Source organism: Haemaphysalis longicornis, unplaced genomic scaffold, assembly GCF_048455015.1.
Source record: "Haemaphysalis longicornis isolate Haplotype H1 unplaced genomic scaffold, Haemaphysalis longicornis Haplotype H1 scaffold_240, whole genome shotgun sequence".
NCBI classification, from domain to species: Eukaryota; Metazoa; Arthropoda; class Arachnida; order Ixodida; family Ixodidae; genus Haemaphysalis; species Haemaphysalis longicornis.
Window position 1 is genome coordinate 223,696 of NW_027526308.1, and position 20,503 is coordinate 244,198.

At 50.7% G+C, this 20,503-nt stretch overlaps 2 pseudogenes; both read right to left on the reverse strand.

Moving 5' to 3' along the window:
- Window positions 1-367: 367 nt before the first annotated feature.
- On the reverse strand, window positions 368-8,447 carry LOC144172579 (uncharacterized; annotated as a pseudogene).
- Window positions 8,448-8,542: 95 nt separating this feature from the next.
- LOC144172580 (uncharacterized) lies at window positions 8,543-20,008 on the reverse strand (annotated as a pseudogene).
- Between the last annotated feature and the right edge of the window lie 495 nt (window positions 20,009-20,503).

Genomic DNA, 20,503 nt, shown 5'->3' on the forward strand with positions numbered 1-20,503 from the left:
ACAGCCACGTAACGTCTGCATAGCTTGAATGGGTGGTGTAATTGCCCACTCTCCACACCGTAAATGCCGTGGGAGAGTAGAAAGAAAGCGATACTGGCACACAGCTGCATGACACCATGGGCACAGCCTGCACCACTGGTGTACTAGATCCCTACCCCTTGCAGAATCACAGGAAGCGATTTTTAGAATGACATGCACTCTTTACACAGCCAGCAAGGTGGTGGGTGGCAAAAAAACATTTCACACTGCATGTGCAGCAGAATGCCGGGAACAAGTGATTTTTACAAACAGCACAATTACATACACTATGTACACAGCCTGCATGACATACACTATGTACATAGACTGCATGGCTGGGATATTGCAAATAACTTCCCTCACCGCAGCAACTGAAGGCTAATGGAAAGAAATATTAACAATAAACCACACACACTATGTACAAAGCTTTCCTGACTGATGTGCATTGTGCATTAGCCATCTCGTATAGCACGTATGTAGGCAGCATTGAAATGTACTAATGAAATTTGAGGCTACCAAAAAAAATAGCATTATTATCGACTCTTAAAGATAGCTTGCCCAGCTAGAGGCACAAAGTAGACCTTCCTTTCAACCTCCATGTATATACAGGGCACGGTGCCGCGAGCTAGGTCAACGAGAGCTCTGTGACTGGAAGGCCCCTGCCGCACTTTCAAAATGTGACCGCAATCCTGTGTGTGGGTGCAGTCGAAAATTGGTGGGCAACAGCAAAGACCCTTTCATTTCCAGCTAGATCTTTTAATGAGAGTATATGATCTGCTTTAAAGTGCACACCAGACGGCGACATTGCAGCTGTGCTGCCGGTCTCGTTTGGTCTTCCATACTGCTCACTGCAAAGCAAAACGTGGTGCACTGAAACCCTGTCATACTCCACAACTGGGCCGCCGATGATGTGACCAATCTGGCTTTCAGCAGTATGCAGAATGGGTGGTGGCATGGTCCGCGGCTTGCCAAGAAGAGGCACAACAGACTTTTGGTTTGGGATGCTGCCTCCACCCAGAAATGCTTGTGTTCGGGGACGAGCCTGTGCTTTAAGGTCAGCAAAGGAACTGGGCAGAGTGAGGCGCTCCACAGTCTGCATTGGGGCGCCTTTTGCCGATGTCACCAGGTCTTTCACCTGACCAACGTTTGACTCAAAAGCAAAACATGAGTGTGCCCAGAGGGGACCGTGATGGAGCACACTCTTGGGCAGGTGAAGGAGCTGGTGAACATTGAACCTCATTGCCCCCTTTGCCATAGAGAGTCTCGAGGGCTAGGGCAAATTGCACCGGGCAATCGATGCTCTCAGAAACATCCTCCTCTGTCACTTTGTCTTGGAGCAGAAGAGGTATTCCCCTTACCAACAAAGCAAAGTGGTCCAGATATAGTGGGTTTAATATTCCGTGTAAACACGGCAACCAAAAGCATAGAAGCCACTGCTGCCATTCCGTGGCTTTCCAATACTTTCCAAAGTTCTACACAATTCGTCCGAATCAACTTATTCTATCACCCTATAGGTGATCTCTCTAAACCACAACTCTTTAGTTGTGTCCTATGACTGCGTCCCTATTGGACTGGCCTACCCCGGTCGTCGGCGCTGACGTGTCGCACCCTTGCGTGGCCGCGGCTCGGTGGTAGCCGTCCTCTTCTTGCTTCATCGGTGCCGGCGTTCGATGTGCGCGGTCACTCGCTGGACGGCGTGGGCTCCGCGCGTCGCGACTTCTTTCCTCTGTAGCTACCAGAGCTGTGGCTACCCTCTGGTAGCGTCCTTGATGCCGGCGTTCGACGCGCGCGGTCATCCCTTCGGCAGCGTGTTTCCTCGGTGGCTACCCCCTGGTAGCCGCTGCCGCTGGAGGTTCCAGGTAGGCTCGGCCCGAACGTAGCCTTTCGGGGCCGTCGAGACGAACGTCGACGGAGCGTGGACGTTGGCCGCTGGTGCCCGACCGATGCCGCTGGGGCCACGAAGACGCAGGTTCATGGTGCACCTAGGATGACGGTGCCGATGCGAAGTCGGCCCGCTCCCGCCCAGGCTCGGATGGCATGGTCGATGGCCTGGCCGCGTCCCCGTGGCTCGTTCCTTGCAGCTCACGTGCTCCGGCCGCCTCCTGGTTGTCTGCCTCCCGTTGTTATGCCTCCCCGTGCTCTTTGTGCGCCCCGCTTTTATACCCTCTGGGCTCTCTCGTGGCGCACTCCCATTGGCTTCTGGCTTCCTCCCTGTCCTGATGTGGCCACCTCGCCACTTGTCCCATGTGTGGCCTTCCCTGATCGGCCGACCAGTGTGCTGCCACCTTTGCCCATGATTCCTTGGTGCGTCGGCGCTGGCGCTTGCTGATTGGCGCGCTCCTGGCGCGCACTTCAAATGGCCGTTCGTTTGTTCTTTTTCCTCGTTTTTTTGGGGGGTTTTGATGCGCCCTCCTCTCAGGGGTTGCCCTGACACATGACATACATACAGGTCCCCTCTTGCAGCTATGAAGTACTGAGCCCGCTTTATCACATGTTCAGTGGGTTTCTTGATGATGGGCGGAGGAATTGTACTGCAGACATCCGTTATCCTTGCCTTGAGCTCATCCGACATCTTCGTCTCGGTGGTGTTAACGTGATCTTTCACGTAGCCCCAAAGAAAGACATCCAGTGGAGAGAGATCGGGTGACCTAGCCAGCCAATTTACTGGCCTGTGCCGTCCGATTCATTGCCTTTGAGAAGTTGCATCAAGCCAGTTTTGTACTGGATTGCTGCTGTGTTGACTTGCTGATACCACATAAGATTAAGATGTGACAGCAGGATTTCGCGGAGGCACCGATCAACTGTTCCTTCAAGGATTTCATTCACGTAACGCTGTCCAGTCAATGTCTGGCCGAAGAAGATTGGGTCAAATATACTCTTATCGTACATTCCTCACCACACATTGAGGGTCTATTCGTTTCGGCTGCACCGCTTGCACCAGTTCACAATGGCGCACGGGCGGGTTCCTTTTTTTTTTTTGCAGCGCCATTTCAAGGGGTGCAGCTGCCGCACGACACTAGTACCACGCAGAAACGCATGCCAAAGGGCAGGTGTTGTGCAGGCCGTCTGCTTCGTGTTGTCGTGCGCACCGCACTTTGTTTTGTCGTGCACGTGGTTTGCGCGCCAGAGAACTTGTTAAGCGCACTTTGCGCCCTTATTTTCTTTACGTGTAAGCGCAAAGGATATTTTTTCGTGTGTGTACATCGCTGCTGCGCCCAAGGACGACGATGGACTGTGCCACATTAGCAACTGTCATTCAAGTAGCCATGGAGCGCCCTCGCCGTTTGACAGACATGGCAGGACCGGCAACAGTGAAATTATCTCGCTTCGTGCCGGGCCAGGTCACGGAGCGACTCAGTTCATCGAAAACTTTGGAGCGGCTTAAATAATCGGCCAATGGTTGGTCATGAGCGTAGCGCAGCAGTGCGCAACTCAGACTTAGGGGGTTACCACATTGATGAATGGTTCAATTGCCTCATCATCGGTGGCTACGTAGTTAAGCACGAGTCCTTCACCGTCCAGCAGAAATGAGTCCCCCGGGGCATCGGCGACACACGCTGACTTCAGCCCCCCTCCCGCGCCAGCTACAAGACAAATAGCATCTCGGCGCGCGCCCGCAGCAGGACAAGCTACGTCTCGGCGTCTAAAAAAAATCAAAGTAAAAAAAAATTGTCTCCCAGAGACCGTCGCAAATCCGGCGACAAAACGGGTCATTCTGCTAGCCGGCTACTAGCTCTTTTCGGCTCAATACAACCGCCTTGCAACGGGCATTGCTTCCTCCTGATTTTACAGCCGAGGCCCGTCCGCTTCCCGGCGGCATGGAGTTCGCGAAAAGCACCTGCCCTTCTCTGGGGGGTGTCCGCGCGTCCTTTCTCAACTCTGGGTCCTCTTCCTCCACTCAACGGCTGTCAATTTCGCCTCCTTTACGAGCACACGCTTTTGCGCCGCCGGCTAAAGTCACACCTGGACAATGAATCTCGATGGATTACGAAGCACGAGATAGCACGTCAACTACCACGTTCGTGCTCTACCCTCGGGACGGCAACAAGCATAAATGTCGCCTGCACTACCCCGAGAGGCGGCTGTGGCCTTTCTCCCAGAATACGTATACCGCCGCTCCAGTGGGGCGCGGATGCACCGTCACACTCCCCCGCGGGTCTGCGTTAACGAGGGGTGCACGCACACTCGCGTACGGAGGGGCAGTCGCCTCGTCCCCGTAGCAGCTACCGCTCGCGGATAAGCATTAAGACTGATTCCGGTTACGTACTCAGCTTAATTAGCGGCCAAAGGCTAATGAGTCAATGGCCCCACGTTGGGCGCCAGTTTGTGGTCTCTCTACCTCACAATATGAATAACCCTAGCATTGCACAAGGCAGGCATTCCTGCACACTGCGAGGAACCACCCTGGGTTCGAGCTAGTTGAGCACGCTCACGATACTGAAACGCCGTCGCGCCAACTTAACACCGCCTCTGTTGGGCAGGTGGCGAAGGGGGCGACAAAGGAATATGCCCAGGGTACGGAGGGAAGACATTTATTTTATACTAACGTTTTAGTCACATATTTTACAGACACAATTACATAATTTACCGTACAGGTACGTACTTCCTGTTAGGTGAAAGGGGCGATGGGGCGCCACGCGCAAGTGTGCGCGTCGTCGGCGCAAAGCCAGTGGGCCTTTCGGTCAGGGCAAATTCCGGGGTGCGCGCACGTTGTGCGCGCGCGCATCGCTGTGCTGGCCAGATCGGCTCGCAGCAGCGAGGGAGACGGGGCCCATTCGCTCACAGGCGCGTACCGCACGGCGTGATCGTCGTGTGGTAGGTACGGCCTTCTATATGCAAGCGTAGGGGCAACAGGAGCAGCCTTAGGCACGGGGCGCAGCCGGAAGGGCTGGTGGGCTTTCGCTGGCGCAACAGAGTTGCAGCCGGCTGGTAAAGAAAGCGTCACATACCTTCGGCCAACGCCTTCGGCGTCCTGGAAGCGTCTCCCCGAATGGACCCCCGTGCAGGGCGCGCGTTTGCGTCCCGGCGAGAGCGGGGTTCCGGAATCGTTCAAACGGGCCAATGAGGTGAGGTTAGCTTCCCCACCAGGGCGGAGCGCCCGCTGCGTGACAGTGTTTTATCGCCGCAACGGTCTCTGCAGGCTTCACCTCAGGCAGGAGTTTGAGACGACGGCTCGGCTGTGCACCGTGGCGCCGAGACGAGCCGGTATTTCGGGGGGAGAGGGGAAAAGCGCTGCGCAACGCCACAAACCCAGTGATCGCGCAATGGCTTGGGCGTCAGGATCCCCACAACACTTTACATTTTTATTTTCAGGAAAGAAAAAGTCAACAGCCGCAGAGACGGACCAGGAATTTCTGCAAAAAAGATGGCACCATGAGCAAACCATGAAGGATATTAAAGAGTGAGAAATGGAAGCTCAAAAAATAGCGCTGCAAAAGGCTCAGCTAGAGCAAAAGGAAAAGAAGTGGGCCAGGCGGTTCGATCTTGAGGAGAAGCGAATGACCGCAGAGTTCCGTCTTCGTGCCCAAGAACTGGAAGAAAGAACCGCCAACCGCGAGCAAAGAGCTGAGCAAGCTCGCTTGCAGGCGGCAAGCCAGCAAGCACTGCTTAAAGTGATCCAGGCGCTGGCCGAACACATAAAAAAGGAAACAAACTCAAGTGCATTCTCCATGTTGAGGCAAGAATGTAAAGATGCTGATAAATAAAAGCAAGAAAAAAGATCTCGAGTATAGAACAACTATAGATAGAACACTATCGTTGCATGGTGTGAAAAATGGCTCATGCCTCTTAACCTTAATAAGTGCCAATCCATTGGAATCCATCCAGAATCGCGCTGCTCGCTTCGTCATGCCAAACTACTCGCGTAAATCTAGCATCACTGGACTCAAACGCACACTTGACCTTCCATGTCTCCAATCACGTCGAATCATCTCGCGTATCTGCTTGCTTCACGCGTTCTACTATCACCCACTAGCCAGGCACCCTCGACTCCAACCCCCGCCCAGAATCTTGCAGCGCCTCAACCATAGCAAACCAATCGCACACATTCAGTGCCGCACATCATTGATGAAAGATTCTTTTTTCCCTCATGCAATAACCCTGTGGAATACCCTCCCCGACAGTATTGTTTTGTCCGCCGACCGCACGACTTTTCGCAAACTAACAATGCATCTGACCTAAATGTGCGATCCCGAGGCAAAGGCGGGTCTGCAGCGATTGACGCGTGCCTAGGCGCAGGACTGTAGCTGGCAGTGTTTCCAGCTGCTTTTAAAGAAGCAGAGAGGGAGCAGTAATCGATCAGCAAGGGGGGAGAGGTGCACTTAATTGCTCCTGGCGCAGCTAATACTGAATGTAGATCAATAATTCCAACGGCATTGCATCGCTATAATGGAACTACGCGACAATAAAGGCCTTTTGTAACTTTTACAAAAGGCTTTTCTGGTTCCCTTTAACACAGTAAAAACAGCTGCATGGTGCAGGGTAGATCAGTGCTTCGCAGGGCTCAGATACTCCGATAGGCTCGGTGGCTCTAGATGGAAGTACCTGGAAAGCCGATTGCCATACATACAGGCATGGCAGTTGGTCAGCAACGTGGCCACCCTATACATTCTGGGCACAGCTTGCAGCATGATTTTCTGGTTTTTTTTTTAAATCTAGGAAAGCAAATTCTTCAATGATTCTGCCAAAGCCCCACTCGACGGCCTGTCTTACAGTGCACATCGCCTTGTTAAAGCTCTCCTCTGCTCGCGTCACCAATGCCCCTCCATAGGGCTTCATGAGCAGGGGGCGGAGCGGGTAGGCGGGATCACCGTATATTACATATTGGTGTCCCTGGACCACTGCCTCCAGTTTCTCGTACAGCTCGCTCTCCCGCGGGATACCTGCAAGACGCAAAGAAAAAAAAGTACGGAGCAATGGCTTTTAGAACACGTAACAGCTGCTGCAAAACTATGTGCAAGCCTAGTGAAATAAAGTATCCATTGTATAATTTCGCCTTCAGCATTACTAAGGCAGAAATAAGTGCAAGCTGCCATACATGACTATTAAAAAGTCACTGAAGTAAATTTGCTGAAGTCTTATTTGGGACTAAATCAAGCAGTTTAACTAGTGCAATTAGTTATTTTGCTACTTGATTTACAATTGGTCTCAAAAAAGAAAACATCATCAGCATAGTGTGGCTGATGTGCCAGCCACTGTAATAAAGTTACAATGATTTGCAGCGTTTTTTATGCTGTATCGTTGGTGATTAGGTACTTGTGTGTGGTAACCGTCATCAATTAGCAGCTACCAAGAAAGGAATCAAGCACGGTGCCCATTCTGTGCTCTAATTTTTATTTAAGAGTAAAGCACTATAACGGCTTCTGAACACAAATGCTCTTTACAACTCACCAGCATCGTGCCTGCTACCCGGATAGGGGCCATCCAGCTGGCAAATGAGCCCGTTGGGGCACATTAGGGACTGATATTTCAGGGCGTGTACCCGCTTGTGGCCAGAAAAGTACAGGCGCTGCTCCTGTGTCGGTCGGCAGATGGGGCGCGCTGTCTCATCTATAAACGCCCAACAGTTGGACAGCGGGGCACCTTTGCTGTGGACTGCCTGCAAGGAAATGTACATAATGAAAACTCAGTTTTATTTATTGTGTCCATGCATTCAGCACAGGTAATGATAAGCTTAGATGTGAATTTTTAGGTGGAGATGCGCATTTATTTACACTACAAAAAAATACAAACACATTACACCAAGTGACTCAACGGGGATCTTAAACGGTCCTAACACAAAAGCATTGAATTTGGAATATGTGAAGTCATCCCATGTTTGGCAATAAACGACTTGAGCAGAGGAATCGAGTAGAAATGAGCCTTTAAGAGCACACATCAGTCCGCAAAGAACCATGGGAAAGGGTCCAATAAGCGTAGCAAAATCATACCCCCCCCCCTTCCGTTGTGCGTCGTACTGGTAGGTTTATATTTTACACCAAACGGAACCTTAAAGTGTACGAGTGAAAAGGCGACGTGTAGTGACCCGTAAACGTGAATCGAAAAGTACGCACTGCCCAACTTACGTCGCTCATGTCCTTCAGGTGCGCTGGAGTCAGCCACGGGTGCGCTGTCAAGTCGTCAAGAAGGACGCCGAATTGTGTCTCCAGACGCAGCATTACCTTGTTGGTGATACTTGATATGACAGAGTAATGTCGCCCCAAGTATTCTTGAAGGTCACACAACCTGTTCGGATACGCGAGGCGCCTCAAACACATGCAGAGGGCTTCAGTGCCAGCGACACGCACACCCTGGGCACTTGTCACAATGTCAGGCATCTCGAGGGCTCGCACTAACACTTCGAAGTCTGCTTTCTCAAAGCGAAACTGCCTGCGGAAGGTTGTCGCAGGCATGCCTTCGAAGTTGAGCATGCCGTTCCGGGCGACATACATCCTGCGTTGAGGCTCCCTCCTGCGCAGCACTAGGGCTTCTATGTCGGACCACGCTAACTCTGCCAGCGCATATCTATTGCAGAGGATACTTTGTGTCATGGTGAAGCTACACAAGGCACGCAGAAGCGGATTAAACTCAGATATGCGGAATGTAGCACACGGATAACAAAGATTCACGAAACTTCCGATGCGCGCAAATCTTCTGATGGATTGGCTTGGTGTCTAATGCTTTCAAGTAGCCACACGCGAAGTGTTTCACCTTTTCTCTCGCAGATGGCGCCACCACAGTTAACGAACGTTAGTGAAGCGTAAGAGTTCGCTCTTCTAAAACTACTTTTGCGCATCTCGCCGCTACATTACGTTTACGTTACGTTTACGGTAACGCCCGTACGCTATACTAAAACTCTCTATTCTCGGTGACCTACCTTTGTCTGCATGCCATCGCGTACGGTAATCAGTATTACAATTAGTCAGTGGCTATAACGAACTAATGATTATAACGAAAAAAATCGGCGCCCGTTTGACTTCGTTATAACGACATTTAAGTGTAGTAAAATACAAAAAAATATTAACACATTTGTCACATACTAAGCACTTCGTGGTTCCAATAACTGTGCATTTTGTGCAAAAGTACAGGTGCAGCGGCTCACTAAACAAAGGCACTAGTGTTGCCAGGAGCCTTAAAAGGTATATGTATGGCTTCTAGAACTGGTTGTGTTTAATTTATGTGTTCATGCACAAATCTATGGGGTTTGAATTTCTGCGATGCTTGCTTCCCTTCGCACTGAAGTTTTTTAAAAAACCTCAAAGCCCTCTTCAAACCTTACTATGATAGCTTTTGTGCACAAATGAAGCAGCAATATATATATCTGCCAAAAAATACTGTTTACGACTTTTTAAATTCTCTTGAAAAGCTCCTTACCATCAATGACCTCTCCAGGATGGAGGCACCACCCACAGCCATAGTGCTTATTGAATGGATACATGTTCTGCATGATGGCTCTGGCCGGGGCATCCACACAGCAGCTGAGGCAGTAAATCTGCAGTGGAAACAAAACATTCAGAAAATGCATGAGTTATTTGCGTAACTAACCTCACTCCACTGTACATTGATATGATCATGCAGGAAATGCTGGTACACTAGAAATCTTAAGTGTGAAATGGTACTGAAAGATGACCTCTTCTGAAAATCTTGTAGTTTACATATGCTCGCCGTGAAAGGGATATTTTCCTTTTGTAATAGATCTTTTGATACGGTTAATGCTAATGACAGTACTTGCGCAAGTAGTTTCGTTAGCATTAACCGTGTACTTTTCAGCTGTGCAGATAATTAGGTACAACACTGACATATCTTAACACTGCATCCAGTGTATGTTGGATGAAGATGCCACTGAGAAAACGCTTAAGCAGGTTTAATAAATTTTTTTGTTTTTAATTAAAGTGCACCACGTAGAACAGTGCGCTTGCATACCTTTGACTGGACAGTGTCTGTTCCACCAATCCAGGTGATGCCTTCAGCTGATAGGTCCTCCATCTGTTCCACAAAGCTGCTGAGCAACAGAGTCATGTCCGGGTGGGTTTGGCTTTACCATAACATGGCAACGAGCACATTTTTGTGGCGGAGATGCTCAGGCAGCTCATTTATCATGATCTGAACCGGCCAAATCGAATACTTTGACGGTTTAAAGAGAGGGCTGCCATCAGCGTTGATGGTCAGAGTTAAGTCTTGAGAGTTGAACTTCTGGCGGACTGTTCTGTACACTGACCCATCGGTAATGTCCGACAATACCGTGCTGGTGTCACTTCTACTATTGATCTCTCTCAGGCGCTCGCTGAGGGCTGTAGACACGTCGTTGGCGGCAAGCAGCGAGGTCAGCTGCTGCTTGATGGGCAAGCTTAGATAAAAGTTGCCATCATTTAATAATGGGCGACCGTCACACATTCTGCCACAGACAGGACATTGGGCGTGGACGGCACTGCGGTTGGCAAGTGAGCCCGACGTCTGCGCTACTACTTGCATGCAGTCATCACAGTAGAAATGAAACCTTGTCGTTTCCGTGGTAACACCAGGGTTGTTCTTGAACAAGCGTTTTGTTGCCGGCACGTCTAATCGTTGTAAAACATAGGAGATAAGTTTTTGAATACATAAAACACAAAAGTTCTCTGGTACATATTTTGTTGGCTTCAAAGTGGAATTGCTTGCTCTTAGTAACCGAAGACAAGTCTTTATCTTCCTGAAATGACTCCGAAGAATATAAAGAGTGAAAACGATTATCTAGAAAAATCATCCTCGCTGTAGGTCAGTTAGCATTTCACACGCCATAGTAGGATGGGAAGCACTTGCTGTGCAGCCGTTTTCGGCAGACTTGGCACTGGTTAGGGTTTGCTTTTTTTTATTTTTTTTACACTGCGCACACCTCCCCTGCCTTACTGGTACAAGGCACCTGGTACTTCGTCTTCCTTTTGGAGTGCGTACATTGCAGTCATGTCAGCCAGTAAACCAAGGTATTCTGGAGAATATATTTTGCTGAACAGCTCAAATGGACTCATGTTCTCAAGCTCAGGAAATGCCTCTAGCAACAGCTGAGGGTTCTGGCTGGCGAGTGGTTTATTGAATGTGACATGGTCTTCCCGGTCTGCTGCAAGCGAAGGCTGTGGGGTTTTGTTTTCACGGTCATGGCTGAAGATTTGCGGCCTTTTTCTGCAGTCATTTGCCATCGCACTGGTTTCTTCTGTCGTGGCTCAAGGCTCAAGCATTCAGTAGACGACACGAGACGTCTTCATCGCTGCAGAGCATAACTTCTGCACATCCGCTAATATCCTCGGGAACAACTTCAGAAAAGTCGTTTTACTCCACGTGCTCCTCGTCAGTAATGTTGTCATCTTCATCAGGCAGCAATTGGCACATATATGCACCTTCGCACTCCTCATCGCAAAAGCTGAACAAAAGGTTAATTGTAGCCTCCAAAGTCAGGAAGCGTTGTGCCATAACCTATAAACGATAATTTTGTCGTACAGAACTGTGGTAGCACAAAAGAACACTAGTTAGTAAGTCGCTCCCCGGTTACATTCACAAGGGCACTGCAGTCGAATGGCGCAACATCAACGTGCTAGAGAATCTCAAAATAATGTCAAAGAAAGGCGGGAAAAGTAGCATTTAAATTTCTGCAAATGTTTTTTAGAGGGCGCCACCAACACGTGAAAACGAGAAGAAACAGTGACGCAAAGTGCAGTGGTCGGTCTCCGTGTTTCTGGCTCTCTGAAGCGCCAATGTTCCAGAAAAGGAACATTCGCACAAAACTCTCGAAACAGAAAGCTAGAGTGTCTTTATAATTTCTTTCATTACCCGCAGAGTAATCACTAACTATGTTCCAATATTTTCGTACAGCTTTAAACATTTCAACATTACATTTTCCAGCAAACTGTCGAAACAATCATGTGGTGGTGAATAAACACAAAATATGCCTTTTTGTAAACATTTATTCAAAACGTTTAAATGGGTTGTTAACACCAATTGTGTTGTTTTCCGTAAACATCAGGGAGTATGCGAGAACAAAAATATGGAAATTCGGTAGGTTGGGAAGGAAATACCAAATCAGGTGTCGTTTGTTCCAATTTTGGAACATCGACAAGTAAAAGGTTAATGGAGGGCAGGAGCTACTAGCCGAAAATGATCGTCTACAGCGCTCTAGACTGGTTCTCGTCGAGCGATCAGGCCTACTGGTCACGCTATCGTCCTGGCTTGATGGCGGGTATCAGTGTGCATAGTTTCATCACTCTTGTCATCATCACTAGAGTCAAGTTCAGAGTCACTTGGATGGAGGTGAACAAGAGCAACACCCCTCTCCGTTCCCCACTTTCCATAGAAGATGTCCTCTCCTGCAAAGAAAAAGATCGCCGAGTTACACAAAAATCCAATGACATCGTTTCACTTTCAAACATACCATATTCGCGGCACAAAGCTTTAATGTTGAAAAACTGCTGAGTGTTTATGGTTCTCCCTGCAGCCTTTTGCAAAAGCTTATCTGGCTTTATTTTCGATAAAAATAATACAGCCGCTAACACTTATTATAATCCTAAAAGCACGCAAACTGAGGCATACAGCAGCGAAACCCTTCATACGGCACGCGTGGCGTTCCTCAACCCTCGCCTGGCCGCTTAACGATTATGTGGACCGCGACTAGCGTCGCGGCTAAACAACACCACGATAGTTATTTAGCTGCTTCCTCATACCTGCTTGTACGTGTTTAAAAAATCTCGATTTGCTTACCTTGTAGGAGCTCTGGGAACCATTGTGGTTCCTTCAGGGTGGAGAACATCAACAAACCGTGAACTGCTAGATTTTTGTCAACAAGGCATCAACTGGCATCCTCTGTCATCGTATTTACAAACTGGAATGAAGAACAAATGTCCCGTTGCCGCTGAATCTAGTGAAATACCTAAGCTTACATTAGGCGCGTATTTTGAACAGGAGTAGTTTATCCTTGGGTCTACAATACTGTTGATCTGCAGGCTAATGGATTAATAGCGGGTGCGTCTGTAAGCGCTGTTGGTCGTTAGCTACCGCCTATAGGGCGTGTACATAGTTCTCCTCTTGCAGCTACAAAGTACTGAGCCCGCTTTATCACATGTTCAGTGGCTTTCTTGATGACGGGCGGAGGAATTGTACTGCAGACATCCGTTATCCTTGCCTTGAGCTCATCCGACATCTTCTTCTCGGTGGTGTTAACGTGATCTTTCACGTAGCCCCAAAGAAAGACATCCAGTGGAGGACCTAGCCAGCCAATTGACTGGCCTGTGCCGTCCAATCCACTCTCTTTGAGAAGTTGCATGAAGCCAGTTCCGTCTGGACTTCTGCTGTGTTATCTTGCTTATACCCCATAAGATTAAGATGTGACAGCAGGATTTCGCTGAGGCACCGATCAACCGTTCCTTCAAGGATTTCATTCACGTTACGCTGTCCAGCCAATGTCTGGTCGAAGAAAACTGGGCCAATTATACTACTATCGTAAATTCCACACCACACATTGAGGGTCTCTTCGTTTCGGCTGGACCGCTTGCACCAGTTCACAATGGCGCACGGGCGGGTTCCGTTTTATTGCAGCGCCAGTTAAAGGGGTGCAGCTGCAGCGCGACACTAGTGCCACAGAGAAACGAATGCCAAAGGGCAGGTGTTGTGCAGGCTGTCTGCTTCGTGTTGTCGTGCGCGCCGCACTTTCTTTTGTGGTGCACGTGGTTTGCGCGCCTGAGAACTTGTTAAGCGCACTTTGCGGCTTTACTTTCTTTACGTGTAAGCGCGAACGATATTTTTGCGTGTGTGTACATTGCTGCTGCGCCGAAGGACGAGATGGACTGTGCCACATTAGCAACTGTCGTTCAAGTAGCAGTGGAGCTCGTGGACTCCGCGAGTGAAGACGAGGAGTTCGACGACTTGCTCGCAGCGCTAGCTGTAACGGTGGTGAGAAAGGACAGGAATCGTATTCCACTTTACTGTGAGGAGGTCGTTGGCAGATATTTTGAGTTCGAATTCACGCGGATGTTCTGACTGTCACGCGAGACCTTCAACGATATTGCAGACCGCAGGCGTCTCCTTTCTTCCCCGAGTTCACTGGAGGGCGCCCACGAATCAGTGTTCAGAAAACGCGTCTTCTCGTCCTGACCTACCTCGGGAACCAGTGCAACATGTACTCGATCGCCGACATGTTTGCCATATCGGAATCATCTGTGCACGCGTGTAATGAGAGAGTGCTCGACCTCTTGCACTGCCTCAGTGCTGAAGTGACCTCTTGACCGGACGAGCGTGAACAAGAACGCATCAAGGCTGGCTTCTTACTAAAGACTGCTCGAAAGTGGCCATGCAACACCATTGTGGCCATGCAACACCGGAGAAAGCCTTGTGGAGATCCACATCCCAAAGGAATCTCCGCAGTCGTACTTCATCCAGAAGTTTCCGTCGCTGATTCTACAGGGGATTTGTGACAATACAAAAAGATTCGCAGACATGCTTATCAAATTCTCGGGTTATGCATGGTGCTAGGGTGCTGCGTGAGGGATTCTTTTTCGAGGAAGTAACACAAAAGTGCAGCAGCGGCTACATACTAGGGGACTGTGCCTATCCGCTGCTCCCGTGGCTCATAACCCCATATGAAGACACTGCTCGAAGCTTCCCCACCTGGAAGAAGGAGTACAACAAGTGCCACTCCCAGCAAAGAGTTGCCATTGAGGTTGCATGTGGACTTTTGAAGCAGCGCTTCCGAAGGCTGTACTTTGTTGATGCAGCCAGTGCTGCTTGATAAGCATGGGTGCGTGTGTCCTGCGCAACCTGTGCAATGATGAGCGAGACTTGTTCGATGAGCTGCAGGAACTACCATACCTGAAAGAAGTAGGCAACAGTGAAGAAAGTGGCGTAGTTGTTGACCGCGGCTACAGTGAATGCCTTCGAAAAAAAAAGTTGCTGAAGCGCAGTGCTAAAGCGCAGTACATTTGTGTGTAAATTTAGTAATTTTATTTGTGCCATTAAGCACTTTACTTGCTTCCCATTGCATTTCAAATGCTGCAGTGAAGACAGAGAGAGAAAATGAACATTTATTTCCTAAAATTGGGTGAGGGTAAAAAGGGTGTTAAAGAAGACGGGCAAGGGCGGCCATCCTATTCCGGTAGGCCACGTGCCACAGCCGCTGACCTAGCCCGTTCGACCAGTGCAGCCTGGTCCTTGAGCTGGCCACTGCGCAGCACATATTCCCACTGTTCGTAGATTGGGTGGGGGGGGTGGAGGGTTAGTAGGACACTGTCCATACCAAGTGGAGTGTTGTCAATGGGGAGTTGCAGTGTGTGCAGTTTAGGGAGTGGGTGGTCAGAGATATGCGGTGTAGATGTTGGTGGTTATAGAAAGTGTTGGTCTGTAGGCGCTGCCAGATCTGAGAGTCTGCGATGGGAAGGAAGGGGTGAGGTGGTGGGTAGTAGCGGTGGGACTGACGGTAGTGGGAGAGCATATCAGCGTAGGTGGGGGCCTAAGGCTGGAGGGTAGGAGGGTCTGGGGGTGGTGGGTGGTTCATCCCCTCCGGCAATGCCCGGTAGGTTAAGGCGCGGGCAGTGGCGTGAGCCACCTCATTCTTGGGAAGAGACGAATGCCCTGGGATCTATACGAGACGGATGTCTGGTAGTGTAGGTCGTTGGGTGAGGATGGAAAGGGAGAGGTTGGTGATGCGACCCATGGCGTAGCGACGGCAGGGGGATTGGGAATCAGTCAGGATGGTGATGTGCGTAGCAGGCGTGTGTGCAATGGTGAGTGCAATGGCCGCCTCCTCTGCAGTGTCAATAGATGTGGTGCGTATGGTGGCTGTAGTGGTGGTGTTGCCTGTTGAGTGTATGATTGCGACGGCGTGTGCAGGGTGTGTGCTGTATGGGGCGGCGTCTGTGTAGTAGGCGGTGGGGTCTGTGCTATAACGTTTAAGTAGTAGTCGTGTGCGGTGTAAGCGGCGCCCCTTGTTGTAGATGGGGTGCACGCGTTTGGTATTGGGAACACTTGGATGGCAGCGCGGGTTGTGGGGGGGAGGGTGCAGAAGGTTTCGGGAGTGGGGTTGGAGGGGTAGCCGAGGCGGGTTAGGAGGTGGCGGCCACTGGAGGTAGCTTGTAGCCGCTGGCGTTGACTTGTAAGTTGTGCTTCAGTAAGTTCTGGTATGGTATTATAGATGCCCAGCCGAAGGAGGCGTTCTGTCAAAGTGAAGTTGGGAAGCCCAAGGGCTGCCTTATACGACTTTCGTATTAGTGTGTCGAGTTTGGCGATTTCTTGGGATTTTAGAGCGAGGAATGGGGCGCCATAGACAATGCAGCTTGTGATCATGGATTGCACGATCCGGCAGGTGTCTGCCTCTCGGAGTCCGTGTCGACGGGAGCATACTCGTTGGATAACGTGAGTCAGTTGGGATACTGTTGTGCGGATTTTGGAGAGAAAGGCTGCCCCCGAGCCAGTGTGATGGTTTTGCACGCTGAGGATGCGTAGTTCTGACCGTTTGTATGGTCTGGGCGTTGATGGTAACCGTCCCGTTGGGAGTGGGCTCTGGGCGGTGCCCAATAGTTCTGTCACGTAGTATTAGAAGAGCAGATTTTCTGGGTGAGCAGCAGAGCCCACAGTTCCGTCTGTAGTGCGTGATAGTGTCTGTGGCCTCTTGCAGCCGGTCTTGCTGGTAGCCAGGAGAGCCTTTGGGAATCCAGAGAGTAATGTCATCTGCATAAAATTCATGAGAGATAACTGGTATGGAGGATAGCAGTGGTGGGAGACGTGCCAGGGCAATATTAAAGAGTAGAGGCGATATGACAGAGCCCTGTAGTGTGCCCTGCGCTGACGTGTGAAAGCGGTCACTCTTGTGAGGGCCGATGCTCAAAGTAGCAGTGCAGTTCGAAAGGAACGCTCGGAGATGGTTGTGTGTTGCGGCGCCGCATCCGGTGTGTTGGAGCTGAGTTAAAATCGCTGAGTGAGTTACATTATCAAAGGCCCCCTTTATGTTTAGTGCTAGAATGGAGCTTGGGTGGGACTTGCTCAGTTTGTCGATGACTTCTTTAATTTGGAGGTGTATGTCCTGGGCGGAGAGGTTGGCCCGCAACCCGAACATTGTGTGGGGGAGCTACGCAGTGCTTTCGAGGTGGGCTGTGAGCCGATAGGTGACCAGGCATTCTAGTAGCTTGCCAATACATAATGTCAGGACGATGGGCTGAAGATTGTCTAAGTGGATCGGTTTGTTGGGTTTTGGGAGCAGGCTGATATCTGCATGGCGGCATTGTGGTGGTAACGGGCCGTGGTTCCAATGATCATTGTAGTATTTGAGAAGGGCCTCGAGATGTTCGTCGTCGAGATTTCGTAGAAGTTTGTAGGTGACTTGGTCATGTCCAGGTGCGGTATTGCGGGCGAGTTTAGCGACGGCTTGAAGGAGTTCCGTGCTGGTAAAAGGTGCGTCGAGGTCTGGGTTTTGGGCCCCTTGGTAATCCGGGTGATGGGGTGGCTTGACGTGTGTTGGGAAGAGTCGTTGGCGGAGCGTGGAGTGAAGCTGCGCTGGGGGTTTGCGTTGGTTGTGCGTCAGACGGGCGATGTCTTGGTTGGTAGCCGTTTTGGAGGGGAATGTGCCCATGAGTTTACGGAGAATGTGCCAAGCCCGAGCGCCAGTTCTGCTGTTGAAGTTCTCTGGCATATTGCAGAGCCGATTCGGTTTATTGAGCGATGTGGCGTTTTAGGCTGCAGTTGTGTCGATTGCGGCGCCAGCGATTCAGGAGGCTTTGTCGTGCTTCCCAGATGTGGTTGAGATGGTTGTCAGCTGCTTGGAGATCCTCTGTTAGGTGGATGGCTCTGGTGTGTCGAGCCCGGGTGTCGATTATGCTTTGTGCCCAGCGGTCCAGGTCTTCTGCTGAAGTGGTGTGTGGGAGTGGGTCCACGCGGAAGGCCACCCAATCTCTTAGCTTCGCCACACCTGTGAGGTGTTTGTGATGGGGAGAGGGGCTGGAAATTTTTATGATCAGGTGGTCGCTGCCCAGGGTGTCTTAACTACGTGGTCCACGTTAACGCTGGTGCCTATACGGGTGGGTTGAGTAAGGTCATTCTGTAATGTGAAATGGTGGTGCTGAATGGCGTTGAGCAGTGCCGTGCCTTTCCGTGTGGCTTGCGGGTACCCCCATGCGATCTGGGGGGGGCGTTGAAGTCACCTATTAAGACGCAGGGGTCCGTTTTGGCATGGCTGCTTGTGACGTTCAGGAGAGCTTCAATGTCGGTGAGGGGTTGCTTCGGGGGGCTGTAGACGTTTAGTATATAGATTCTGGGGGTGGTGAGTTGCTGGAGAATGAGTTCAATGAGCACGTGGTGGATAGGAAGTGTGGAGGGTATCACTTGAGCGGTGAGAGTTTCGGATACGAATATGGCCGTACAGGTGCTGGGGGGATAGGTATATGTATCGAATCCTTGAATGGTGGGGTGGGGGGTGTCGTATTCTTGCAGTGCAATGATGTCGGCTGGATGTGAGGCGAGATAAAGTTCGAGGGCGGCCTTTTTGTTTCTAAAGGCGCGGCAGTTCCACTGGTATATTGTTAAAGGTGGGTAGGTGGGGGTTCTATTGGCCATCTTGAGTTCGTTGTTTTTTATTAATGGTGGGTTGTCTGATTGCATTATACACTGTATATGTCCGATGCGTTCGTTGAGAGAACGGAGAAGGTCCATGGCACCGGTTATGGACTTGGTGAGGTTAGCCGTGAGTTGCTCTTGTTGCTTTTCTACTTGTAGGATAAGAACAGTCTGGAAACGGTAGTCGATGATTGTGTTCAAGCGTGCGTGGACAGTTGCTTCAATTTGGGCGTTTTTAACCTCCTTTGGCGGTGAGGAGAGGGGGTGGGGGGTGGTTGGGTGCGTTCAAATTCAAGTGCTTCGACACGGGAGAGGAGCTTGGCAATCTGCTCCTGGAATGTGGACAACATTTCATTTAGGTCGGGGGGGTTGGTGCGGTCGGATTAGTTGGGGAGGTGGTAAAGGCGTGGTCGATGCTAAGGGGGGGAATGATCGGTAGGTTTGGTGGTGGTAGTGTAGGGTTGAGCAGCGGGGGAGCGTGCGGCAACAGCAGACCAGCTTACCTGTTGGGATGTACGCGTGTTGGTCTTGCGGGTAGGAGGTTGGGGGAGATCGCAGCGCGGGCAGTCCTTGCTCGCCGTAGTGTGCGGGAGTGAGCACAGCTGGCATTTGGGGACACACGAGTGGTCTGTGGGTGGGTCAGCGAGACCACAGTCTACACACTTTGAATGTTCTGGGGTTGGGCAGACGTGCGTCCGGTGTCCTACGTCACCACACGCACGGCACACTGGAACAGTTCGTCGGAATGGGCGGCAGCGCTACATTACGCTGCCCACCTTCACGTAGAAAGTCACGTACTTCGTCTGGAATGTGAGCAGGGCAGACCTGGTGTGCCCCATGAAGCGAGCATGCAGAAGAGTGGGGCCGTTTGATTGCAGGTACTCCATGAGGGTAGTGCTTGTTATGGCAGGGTCTAGTCCGTGTACAACTCCGCGACTGGTGCTGGGAGGTGGCTTCATGTAAGTACAGAATTCTAGCTCACAGTTGGCGCACTGAAGGTTTTCAATTTCACTAAGAGTGATCGCGAGCTCCGGGTCAGCGGTGCTGGCCACCATGACATTGGGTGTGGGTTGCAGGAGTATGGTCACTTGCTTCAAAAAGTCCGGGAGAGAGAGGCCACATTTCCTTGCGAGTGCCGACATAAGGGTTTGGGTGGTGAGTGTGGCTACGTGGAGGCCTTCACGCGGGCGGTAGACAATCGTGAAGTTGTTAGGAGGTAGGCGGACGGGTGGTTCTTGGACGACGGGTTTTGTTGTCGGTCTTGCCGGCAGCGAGTTTGGGCGGACGCCGGCGGGCGGCTTGGTTTGGTTTTTGGTTTTTTTTTTTTGCATCGCTTGCGAACTACCGTAATCCAGGGGTTGATGCATCCGCTCGAGCCCGTCTCGGCAGCGTCCGCGTCCATAGACGCAGCTGGCAGGCTCGGCGGCTGCGGGTGAGCGTCGTCGTCGTCATCCATTGTGCGTCGGTGTCACTAGGCCTGCACGACGCCTAGCTTTGCTGGCGTGGTGTCGAAGTTGGCGTGGTGAACTAATCGAGTTCCGATGGTCGCACCTGGCTGATGTAGGTATCGACCCGCTCCGAAGGTGGTTGGGCGCTCAATGATAAGTTCGGTGGAAGGCTGGGGCCGAAGATTCACAAGTGAAGACTGCATGATGTTATTTGATTACGAGATAAAAGAATTAAGATGTCGGGACTCGTACTGGGACCCTGGCGAGTATTGGGACTTACTCTTCATACTCGCAAACAACCCGTGCAGCACCACTTGTTCCGTTGTTCACTTTCGCCTTCTTGTACGACCACTGTAAACTCTTCCACTTATTCTGCACCTGCAGAGAGGTCATTTCTGTGGCGAACTCGGCTGAGAGAAGCTCAGCCACATGGCCTTCTTCGTCCAGTAGGGAGACGTCACGGATTGCAACATGGACAATTCCAGCACATTAAAAGCAAGGTA